Genomic DNA, 8,958 nt, shown 5'->3' with positions numbered 1-8,958 from the left:
AAACTCTAATTGTTTATCACTGTGAGATTTATTGGCAGTTGTGAACTTTTAAAGTAAAGCTTCTAGAGGACGGACATTACCTAAGGGGTTAGACTGTAGCATCCTAATGAATCTTTCCTAGCATTAGAATCCTTCCTGCACAGTGGCTTCAGCATTAAGGACCCCACTTTCTTCTAAATGATTTTTCAACATTATCAGTGAGTACGTGAGGAGACTGGTAAAGGCAATGGCATGGCTCAAAACAGTATTATCAGAAGCCATGGTGTGGGTGGCCGACTCAAAAACAGTAAAAATAAAACAGATGCATTCAGTTAGGCCCAAATTCATTCACTGCCATCCTGCCCAAGTAGCTAGTCCAGATCCTATGTGTTCAAGTAAGGCAGGACAGAAAGTGGAGGAGCAATCCAGCCATTACTTAGGCCAAAACACTGCAGTGTTTTGGCCCCAAACCTGGTTTTTGCCCAAAACCTGGGCAAGGAAGGACATTAACTGAGCACACTTAGAAAAAGGAGCCAGTGGGACACCCAGAAAAGGACTTTGTTCAGAAAAAGTGCTTGTGTAGCTATGTGTGTAGAGGTAGCAAACCAACCTGGGAAATGGAAGGACTCTATGGTACTTCTCTTGGTCCAAATAAATTTAATCTTGCTGGAATTTAACTGTTGTGTAAAAGGATATTTTGGATCAGACTGAAGAAAATTCCACTTCTAATCCTCTGCACATTAAAATACGGTGACAAAATACTCTTCAAGGGAGTGTGTACTTCTTTAAATGGCCAGATGCATTAGCATTATTTTTTATCTTTTCCCATTACTTGGAGCAGGAGCCCAAGGCACCTGCACAGAGGTGTAGGCCAGGCCACGTTGACCACCTAGGTAAAAATCAAGATTCACTTTTTTAACATTTATAGATACAAACTGACCTACTTTTGACTTTGGGTACAGACAAGGAAAGGAAGTAGAAAAGTGAGATATGTCTTTTCACTCGGTGAGGTATGAAGTAGTTCAAGTGGAATAGTTGTGGACTGGTGTGGCATGGAGCTTTGTTACCTTGTTCCACACAGCCAAAAAGCCCAAGACTGAATTGATTCAGTTTTTGCAAGTTAGTCTAAGCTGTAGTGATTAAACTGAGCAACAACTGGACATACATTTATTTTTGATTCAGGAAGTGCAGCCACTTCCAGTCACTTCCTCTACTTCAGCAAAGCAGGGCTAGCCCCACCCCTCTGCTCCCTACAAGGAGCAGTGAGGGCTGGCTGAAAAGGGGAGCAGGGGAAGCACAGCTAGGGAATGCAGCCCAGTCTGTGGGGGGGGGTTGCCCTACCAAGCCAACCCCAACTGGGGTTTGGGGCCAAGGGGGGGGTTAAACACCCCTTTCCCCACTCAAACTTACTGCTGGCTGTGACTGTGGACTACAAATCCCAGAGGCACCTGGAAGCAAGAAGAGAAGGTGCTGAGCAAGCCTGCAGAGTCCTGCTGCTGTGATTCTGGATTGCAAATCCCAGAGGCCTTAGGAGCAGGATGAAGAGGAAGTGAACACACAGCCCAGGCTGGCTATGTGCCAGAGAACCATGTTCTAGTGCTACACACACACACACACACACACACACACACACACAGAGGCTTCTGGCCTGAGCCACTGCAGGCATGTGGCTGCATTGCCTGAATCAAAGGTTAATGTCTGTCCAGTTGTTCCTCAGTTTAATCTCTGCACCTTAAACTAACCTGCAAAGATGCATCAATTCAGCCTTGGGTTTTTTGAGTGTCTGTACTTAGCCTCAATGATCCTCCAAGTTCCATGCAGTTGGAAATAATCCCCGGTAACATCAATCTATTGTGACACAACATACCACAACATAACTAAACACTGGCATGCATCTACTGAAGCATCTCAAGCAAGGCATATCATCTTCCTGCTCTATTCAACCTTGGTGAGACCGCAACGGGAGTACTGTGCCCAGGTTCTGGGCACTGCACTTCAAGAGGGATGTGGGGAAGCTCAAGAGAGTCCAGAGGAGGGCTACACACATGATTAGAGGCCTGGAGACCAAGACATATGAGGACAAGCTGAGGGATTTCGGATTATTCAACCTGGAGAAAAGAAGACTCAGGGGAGACTTGGTTCCAGCCTACAAGTATATCAGGGGTGTACATCAGGGCTTGGGGGAGCATCTGTTCACCAAGGCTCCACAGGGAAGGACAAGAAATAATGGGCATAAGCTGATTGAAGATCACTTCAGGCTAGACATAAGGAAAAACTTATTTACAAGCTGAGTGCCAAGGGTTTGGTGGTACAGTCACCCACCCTGGCGATCTTCAAAAAACATCTTGCTGTAGTCATTTGATCCCAGCAGTCTTTCCTGCCCAAGTGCAGGGGGGCTGGACCCGATGATCTGTAAGGTCCCTTCCAGCCCATCTATGAAACTTACATCAAATTGTAGTCCTTAACTTAAATACCAAATTTGTAATGCATTCCTCTGATTCCTTTGCATGATTCTTTAAAATTTGCTGTATACTGAATTTCTAAATGGGTGCCAGAATCACAAGATTATCATGCTTGGTTATAGTGCCGTAACAAAGGGGCGGGGCGGAGCAGGGGGAGGTGAGCAGGACAACTGCCCCAGGCGCCAAAGTGAAGGGGCACCAACAGGCACTGCCCAGCTGGGATGGGGCATGGGACGGAGGTATGAGCTGCTTGTTGGGTGGGGGGGCATGGGGACAGAGGAAGGGTGGTTCCCATCACTGTGTGCATTCCTGAGCAAGCATGGGGCCCCCAGATCTGTGTGTGGGCAAAGGCGAGCTGCTGCTGTGGGGTTTTCCCTGGGTGCCAAACTTCATTACTACGGCACTGCTTAGTTATGTATCCTAGGAACTTTCATATTGGGCCAGAGCTTTAGCTACTGTGAGATGGCATGTCTCCATTAAAATTAATACCAGCTAGAAATCTGCACCATTATAGGCAAGAGTAACAAAAAGTAACATTTTGGCTAAGTACAGACAGTCAGAAAGCCTAAGGCTGAATCGATTCATTCTTTGTAGTTTAGCCTAAGGTGGACACATTAAATTGAAACAGAAATGAATAGACCTTTACCTTTGGTTCAGGAAATGTAGGCACATGCCTCTAGTGGCTCAGGCCAGTAGCCACCGGGTGCTAAAGCAGGGTTCTCTGGCTGTGTGTTCACTTCCTCTTCCTGCTGCCCCCAAGGTCTCTGGGATTTGCAGTCCAAAATCAGAGCAGTAGGACTTTGCAGGGTTGCTTATCACTTGCTCTTCCTGCTTCCAGGTGCCTCTGAGATTTGTAGTCCACAGTTGCAGCCAGCAGTAAGTTTGAGTGGGGGGAAAGGGTGTTTAACCCACCTCTCTGGCCCCAGACCCCAAGTGGAGTTTGCCTGGAGGAAGCAGTCCCCCCTCCCCCCGCCCCTGCCTGCAGACTCGACTGCATCCCCAGGCAGGCTTGCCCCCCAGCCCCTTAGCAGCCAGCCCTCACTGCCCCAGTTAGGGAGCAGAGGGACAAGGCCAGCCCTGCCCTCTGGAGCAGACAGCTCAGCCCAAGGCAGCAAAATTCTTGGATGCTGGGGTACTGTGATTTAAATTGAAGTTTCATAAACTGGTTTGATCCAAATCGGTTAAGCATGATACTACATTCAACCAGATTTATCTTAAACCAGTTTCAGCCACTGTGAAACTGGTTTATGTGCACTGAGCTTCTGTTCTGTTGCAGGTTTAAACTAGTTTCTGATCACTTAAACCAGTTTATGTGTAACTTCTGTTCCTAGCCATTAAATTTAAATCATTGGTCTAACATTTGGAGAAAAGGAGTTCTGCTTTCATGGTCCTCATAATCTTGGCCTGACTGGGACTCTTCTTTTCTAAACACCGACTGGATTTACATTTTCTATGCTAACTCAAAAAGGGAAATTCATTAAAATTACTCCCTATGATTAAAAAATTAAAATATTAGTTTTACAGACTTTCAACCAACCAACACTACTTGCAAAAACATTACTTTCTTTACAAGTGTTTAATTTCCTTTTTCTTCTTAAAACTCCAAAATATTAGATCCTTGTCAACCCCAACCTCTCCGTGGTTTTTTTTTCACATTTTTCATCCTTGGCTTTTGGGGTGGGGGGGTTAGTTTGGAGTTTTATTTTAAGAATACTGGATTTGAGCTTAATCCTGGACTATTGAAGTGATAAGATATATTCAGTTGCCTATGATGAATAGAGGATCATGCCCTTTGAATCTTAGGTAGACATCACTATGCCACAGCACTCAGTCTGCTAATGAAAATCCGACTTCATGAATAAGATTAAAATTAAACCATGCATTATTTTTGACCCTACAGAACTCTTGGTTGTTTTATTCTTCATATCTGCATGTAGTACATATATAAATACATATTTACACACAAACACACAATTTTTTCCTGTATGACAACTAAAAATAGCAGGATTTTGGTAAATTTCACTTTATTTTCAAATATATACAATACAAATCAGTCAGGCAGTAGAGAAAAGCATCATCTGGATGCAAATATTCCTGTCTTGCTGTATCTGTACATAATAAAAAAAATGCAGCATTGAGGCCAAATTGATGGCTCTCTGGCCTTTGGTTTTAAAATATATTATTGATATTGACTTTAGATCTTGCCTGATTTACTTTAATTTGAGCAGGGTCTCCACAGAAACAAGTTGCCTAGGTAACAAATATTGTGCACCATAAAAAGGCAAATTGCTGCTGAAATAAATAGTAATTATGGACCTGGTTTTAAAAGCATTATCTTTTTTCTTATTTTAAACTATCACTGGGTAGCGTTATAAGTACAAACTTTGTTCTTTCACACTCCTCAGAAGAGTGAGGATGGGAAACCTAACACTTACCTTTGTGTCTTCTCTGCCCCCATACCAGCTCTAAGTTGCATGAATACAGATATTTTTAAAACAACATTATTTTCTCAAGGGTGCATCAATATGATGCATGAAATTCCTGGCAGGAAGGAGCAAGGGTTGAATTAATTCCTCTTTAACATCACTTACGAGAACTGCTCATAAAAAAACATCTTTTAAGTACAAACATATTCACATCTGGCATGCTCTAGATTTCTCAGTCTTTTTCAGGAAACCAACAGAGTCTTGTCCTGACATGGGGTCTTACATACCAAGTCATGATTATTAGGCAGACTCTTCATGTATTAGTTCAGTGATTCATGGACAAATATGATCTCAAAAGAGAGCCAAGATTACATAGCAAAGGTATGCCTAATGTTTTTATATCTGTTTAAAAGCAATGTAGGTGGAAAAGTGAGTAAAAGGAATTTGTGAGTGTTTTAACTTCGTAGCTTTGGAGGCCTATGTCTACATTTCAACTCACACTGAAAGTGAAAAGGAATTTGGTGGCTTCATCCTGTTGTCCGTATCACAAAATCATCATGAGTGCAGAATGCATTTGTCTCAACAGATACCAAATATCTAACTCCACCTAAGGTCTGTTGTGATTCTGTTCCATCTGGGTGGTACATAAATTCCACATAAGCTCCCAGTTCATTAGACTGAGAAAAAACACTTTCAGTGATTGCTTGAGACTGAGATCATGCAGGAGGTTTCATAGGAGAAATCGTATTATACATTCAGTGGCCTAAAGTGAGGACATATCAGTGGGGGTGTGGACTTGTGAGGCAGACAGTTCCCTGGGAAAGAGGGAGCCCTGGGTTTTCACACCTGCCCCCAGTGATGTTTTTGTATTCTTTCCAATGAGCATAAGCCACAGGGTCACACTCCCTCTTAGGTTCTCTTCTTTTGGCACCATAAATTGCTCAGTCATGGCTGCCTAGCCAAGTGGTGCTCAACCTTTTGGCTACATGGGCCAGGTGAGTAGTATGGGGCCAGATCGAGCCCCCTATACCAAGATCAGTTTCTGGGACCCAGCAGTCCACCTCCCCCCATCCTGCACTCCAAGATTGGGCCCTGGGGGCCTGGCACCAGCCCATCCCACTCCCACGCACTGGGGCTGGCCCAGGAACCTGACACTGCTCTCTCCCACCCTTGTGCACCAGGACTGGGCCTTGGAGGCCTGATACTGCCCCCTCCTGGCCCCTCACACAAGGACTGGGCTTTGGGGTCCAGCACTGCCCCCACCTAGCCCTGTGCATGGGGATCAAGTGGCCAATCCAGTGCACAGGGCCTGGGGCTCCTCATGGGTCTAGAAAGTCGACAGCAGAGGAGCAGTGCTCCTGCTCCCTGCTGCCCACCAAATTTCTGGTCCCTTAGGCTGGATGATGTGGTGCAATGGCAGTTCAACAAAGCCCTAGCTAGAATGATCTCGCTGGGGATGGTCCTGCTTTGAGCAGGAGGATGGGCTAAATGACCTCCCTGAGGTCCTTTTCAAGCCTAATTTTCTGATTCTAATGGGCCAGATCTGGCGTACAAGGCAGGGGTTGAGCAGCCCTGCTGTAGCCCATCTCCTTCTAGTTAGGGTGCTCTCCTAAAAAGTTGGAGATCTGAATTCAACACCTCTCAAACTAATCTGTAGTTCTCAACCTTGTGAAACTTAAGGCACTCCTCCTTAGATTTGGGCACCCTTTGAATATGCCAGCTCTTAGCTTCTACTTGGCTTATGACTATGAAAAAATACTAAAGTAATTCTTCTGTTGCAAAGGAAACAGAAAGAGCCCAACAGGTCAAAATGATTTTAAAACTATGGATTCCTATTTCAAATCTCTGACCTTAGTTTATGAATCATGTTTGTACACCTAATAGTATTAACATTGCATGATACCCTGCAGCACCCTTGAAAGGAAGTCAAAGCACCCCAGGATGCCATGGCACCCTGGTTAAGAAGCACTGAACTAAATGGAACCAAGAACTCAGGTCTCCCATGGCCTGGACAAGTGCCCTAACTATTAGGGAACACTTCTTGGTGTGGCATGAAGTTTCTGCTGCCTGCTGTCATCCTTAGATGCCACACTTCCTAGACACATTGCGTTCCCATAAGGTTAGGCCGCAGGCCCTTGCAAAGGCAACAGCAAGACTGTTAGCTCTTTCCTGTAAATAGTTTACATCTCAGGCCTCATCAAGATATTACCAGTAACTCACTTGCTGCTTCAGACAAGCTATAGTGCTCAGCCAACAGCTACAGCTGTAAGAGGGTTAATAAAGGACTCCTCCCTTTCAGCTTGCTAAGCCAGACAATCAGCATGGGATGCACAGCGTCACCAGGTGTGCTGTTTTTCCAATGAAGAAAACAGCTTCCCTGCTTAATACGTGTACCTCAATTTTGGGGGGCTGATTTTTTGGGGAAAGGAATATGTTGCATGTGAAAAAATATGGTGTATACATGGGTAGAACGTGGAGGCTGTCAATATCCTAATACTTCATTAGTAGCTACATGGCTCCTAGGAATTCTACAGCTTGGGACATTCACTCCCCCAACTCTGAACTCAATGTGGAGTGTATACATGGGAGAAAGCATCACATCTGTGTTGAAGAGCTCTAAGTATACTTGTTATCTTTGTCTAAAACAGATTTGTTGAATTGTAATCTGGTATAAACTAAAAATGCTAACCTACATGTTTCTCATGTATTTTTCTTGCATCATACAGCTCTTGAATGATTGCAGTGTGTGCAAAACATTCTTCATCTTCATATTTTGATATTTCTGGTATTTCCTGGTCCTATGTAGCTTACCAAGCCTCCATAGACTATAGCTTAGTAGTGAGGAAAGTTGTGAATATGACTAAAAGGATTTTTAAAAAGTACCAATCTGGTCAATAGGACATTTTCTTTCTATTTTTAGGAGTTAGATCCTGAGACAAGCTGAGCTCTGCTTGGTGTAGAGGGCAAGGTGTGTGTGTTCCATCTTTATTCTGGGTTTTAAACTTTATTGCAGAACAACAAGGAAGTTTTTTTTACCCCCCTGACTGCCATCTAACACCTCCAGGGAAGGAATTCTACCTCATCTACACATCACAGAGCTACTCAGCACAGCTCACAAAGACACTATCATGGACCAAGAGGGACAGCCTTCCATCTTCAGCTCCCTCTGTGCAAAAATGAAGTTTACTTCCTACCTATGGGGACTTTTTACCATCTTGTACCACCTACACTTTTCCCAGAGCCTGACAAGGGGACTTTGATCCCAAAAGCTTAGAGAAAAGAACAACTTTCTTGCCATTTTCCAGTTGGTCTAATAGGAAGTGTCATTTTGGAACCAAGAGTTCTAGTTCTTTGTATTCCATCTTTATAGGCATCTTCCAGCCTTCTTGCTAGCCAGGAGCCAGTTTTTTTCCTCCAACAAAAGTCAACTTTTCAAATGTGAATACCCTGCTGTACAATTGTGGAAACTGATCCTTTCAAGGTTGATTTCAAAAGTGGCTATTAGTAGCTAATTCTACATGTGAGATTTACATAGCTTTCATTTGCAAAATAAGAGCCATAAAAACTGAATATGGATTTTTATAGTCAAACTTAGCAAGTTCAGTGACAATGGCAGCGCTTGAGCCCACTAACCAGACAGGATGTACCTCAAGCCTACTGTGAAGGGATTGCATCTAGAATTAAAAAAACTCTGGTTTTGGGAAATGAACTTTCACTATTTCACTGTCTGTTAAGACTGCCAAGAATGCAAATTGTGAAATACAGACTCATTCTCCCTCTCTTGAAAAGAGAATTGCACTTTCCAAAGAAACCAACCTGGCATTTTTATGAGCTCCAAATTCACTTAAAGTGCAGAGGTGGTGAGAAATAGAGGAAATCTTAAAGACTCTTAATGTTAATTCAGAAAACAAAATCTGAAGGTTATTCTATCACAATTTTAACTAATTTTAACAGCATTTCAATGGTGATGGAATATTTTTTCTTGTGTTAGAATTGGAAGGAAGGCATCCAATTGTAGACAAGAAACATTTTCCCTTTCACTTGAAATTAAAAACCTAAAGACTAGTATCAAGAAACTGTTAATCTCCTTG

This window comes from Crocodylus siamensis, chromosome 4 (assembly GCF_052110815.1).
Source record: "Crocodylus siamensis isolate JL-2025a chromosome 4, ASM5211081v1, whole genome shotgun sequence".
In the NCBI taxonomy this organism is placed as follows: Eukaryota; Metazoa; Chordata; order Crocodylia; family Crocodylidae; genus Crocodylus; species Crocodylus siamensis.
Note: the sequence above shows the minus strand (reverse complement) of the source record.